The sequence below is a fragment of the Bos taurus genome, chromosome 24 (assembly GCF_002263795.3).
Source record: "Bos taurus isolate L1 Dominette 01449 registration number 42190680 breed Hereford chromosome 24, ARS-UCD2.0, whole genome shotgun sequence".
Lineage (NCBI taxonomy): Eukaryota > Metazoa > Chordata > Mammalia > Artiodactyla > Bovidae > Bos > Bos taurus.
Window position 1 is genome coordinate 4,676,910 of NC_037351.1, and position 3,273 is coordinate 4,680,182.

General features: G+C 41.3%; 1 non-coding gene across 1 annotated transcript; it reads left to right on the top strand.

Moving 5' to 3' along the window:
• Positions 1–1,706: 1,706 nt before the first annotated feature.
• TRNAA-CGC (transfer RNA alanine (anticodon CGC)) lies at positions 1,707–1,778 on the top strand. The gene has a single exon. It is a non-coding gene; the product is annotated as a tRNA-Ala (tRNA).
• The last annotated feature ends 1,495 nt before the right edge of the window (positions 1,779–3,273 follow it).

Here is a 3,273-nt window from a genome sequence, read left to right on the forward strand (position 1 = left end):
TTGTTCTTTTTAGCCAAGAACAACCAATGTTGTTAAGAGAGGGCAAGGGTGTGCTTTTAAACTTTGCATCTTCATGGGCAAGAGAGTGTCAGAGTCAGAATATGCTGTTGGTGATAACTAGGAAATTAGATTTTCTGTAAGGCTGTGATGAGCTCATTAAATATTTAGAAGGTCCTGCGTGAGTAGTCAGATCAAGGATATGCTGTGTTCAGCATTATGGGTTCTGGTCACCAAGTAGATGAAACCAAAGAGCAGCTCTTCGGTTTACTTCTAGTATTTTTTTCGTCCTTTTATGGTAAAAACGTTATTTATCAAATAGCAATTTCATCTTGATCATCACAGCAAGCAAAAATCCAGGGCTGGCACTTCTCTATGTCGTGAACTTAATGTGTCTCTGAGAAAAGCAGTGTTGGTTCTTCTGACCACTGCAGTGCCATGAACTCAGGCGCGCTGTTAGGTCTGTGGGTGAGCAGCAGAGTGACCTTTCCCTGTCCCGAGGAGAGAGCTGTCACTGCAACAAGTGAGCTGCTTCTTTGTTTACTTCTTTGCTACTTCCCCCATAACAAAACCCCCTATTCCCACCTTCACCCCAGGAAAGAAATGAAAGTGGTTTAGAATATTCTACCCCCAACTATGCCACTCTGGTGTAATGATTACTCTGAGTTAAAGACAATAGAGGAAAAAGTAGACAAAGGCTAATTCTCTGCCCCACTCCCTACCTGCCTGGAAGCAGATCCTAAATTCCCTGTGTAGAGAGACCCCAGACAGCCCCCACTGTACGGGAAGGGAGATGACAATTCTCCAGGGGAACAGCTGCTGAGCAGTCTACACAAACAAGCCTTACTCCCTGCTCCTCATCTTCCATAGTCTCCTCCATATGTTTACCTTCCCATAGCCTGCACCCCTAAAAGCCTGAACCCCTTTACCTGTGTCTTTTACAAGCATGTTGCTCCTTTTAAGGTGCTATACAGTCCCAGGTTCTAATCACCCCTCTGAGTACCTCATCACTGGGTTTCTTCCTTATGTAAACCCAGTGCGCATGCTGACAAACTTTGATTTCGTCTTGTTAATCTGCCTGTTGTCAGCCTTATTTGCAGTACCCAGCCACGAACCTGTAGGAGGAGAGGAGAAATTTGTTTCTTTTTTCATTTCCTATGGGCTTCCCAGGTGGCTCAGTGGTAAAGAATCAGCCTGCCAAGGCAGGAGACATGGGTTTGATTCCTGGGTCGGGAAAATCCCTTGGAGAAAGAAATGACCACTCACTCCACTATTCTAGCTTGGGAAATCCCATGGACATAGAAGGCTGGTGAGCTTCAGTCCATGGGGTCGCAAAAAGTCAGACTCGACTGAGCAACTAGACAACAACGACAGCAATAAAAGTAATGGGGAAATTATGGAATATAACGAAAATATTTTCTTGCATCTATGAGTAGGAAACTGTATAAATAAGATAAATTTTGAAGTGAGACGGTGTTTCATCATCCCTATAAATAAGGCTGGGGAAACGTGCATGGTGGTGAGCCATAAAGTATCAGGACATTCTGCACTGAAGGTACAAAATTTATAGGTCCCCCAGGAATGCTTCAGAGTGCTCTGTGATGGGAATTCAAAACTGTGAGAATCCAGGGCTCTTTCATTCCCTGGAGAGATTGTCTAAGAGAAATCAATGCGCTGATTCATCAGCCTGGCAGTCTCTTTCCAGGGCTGGGGATGTAGCTCAGTGGTAGAGCATATGCTTCGCATGCATGAGGCCCCAGGTTCAATCCCTGGCATCTCCATGTCCTTCAACTAATGGTGCTGATTTGTTTTTTAGTTTCATTTTTAAGACAGCATGACTTCACAGGAGGACACGTCACCAGTGTTACATATTCATATAAATTAAAGGTACCACCCTACCCTTTTCAATGAACTATGTGTATTGCTAATGATGTGATAGTATCTTCTTTCAGTATTAATAACATAGTTTTTATTAATACAAAATAAAAATATAGCCTTTCCAACAAATCTTTATTACTCTATTTGATCCATATACATTTCTGTTAACATCCACCTTCTTTTAATAAACCCATATAAATGGTCAGACAGAAACTTACCTGCTATGCTATGGGCATGACCCACTTACAGAATAAAAGTACAACAAAGATACTCGTAACAGTCCTTATTTCTACAGTATTTGCACCTGTAATGCATGCATGCTCTGTTACTCAGTCATGCCTGATTCTTTGCCACTATAATATTGTGTTAGTATTTGCAGCAAAGTTATATAAGCTAACTGTGCCAGGACTACCTCATCTTATTATTGCTTTATTATCCTAGACAATTACATGATTTAAGTGTGGTATAATTCATGGAATTACAGTGGATTCATTGAGATCAAGCCTTTGATAGCTATCTCAATTTTGATCACCATATACAAGGGAGTATAGAATAAAAGCTTTTTTTAAAGCTGTATATCTTGGGTGGAGAGGAAGTTGACTCAAATCTCAGGATAAGTTTTGGGCTGTCCCCACCCACACAAGTGAAACCTCTTGACCCTGGGCCTTGCTAAGACCCGGAACTGAAGGTGATCCACTTTCTGCACACCATAGAGGCCATCACTGATGATCACACGGATGCATGAGTAATTGTTCACACTCTGCTACGAAGTATTATTCTATTTTGAAGAGTATTCCATCTTTTTGGGGGGGAAACAATAGTGACATGGATTCAGATTAGCATGATGTAATGACAAAGTCAAGTGATCTCTGGCAAGTCCTCCGCTTCCTGCATCATGGATCTCTTGAGTCTTTGGTTATGTTTTTTCACTCTGTCATCTGTTGAGTTGTATTTACGGGTCTCATGTGAACAGAATTAAGATAACCCTTGGGCTGCCAATCAGCCTTTCCTCTTGGATAACACTTGACAATATTTGAAATGAATGAAGCTTCAGTTTCCCCTCCGTGCTGAACCTCACCCAAAAGTTGGCATTGATGGCCTTCACTTGTTTGCATGATGAATAAATCCTCAAGATGAGCTGTTCATCGCATAATTTGCTAGGATAAATCTAAGCCCATCAGATCAAAGACATTTTTAATTATGTAACACAAGGTACTACATGGGTTCATATTTCAGAGGAATATTAAAAACTCCCTTAACTTATTCACAGTCTTTGAGAAGCTATTAAACCTGAGACAAGAAGCAAGCAGTCTCTCTAATTACGAACATCTATTACACATTTTATTGCTTCCTTTGAAATCGTATCTCTTCTCAGCATGCTCTCAATGTCAGGGTTCC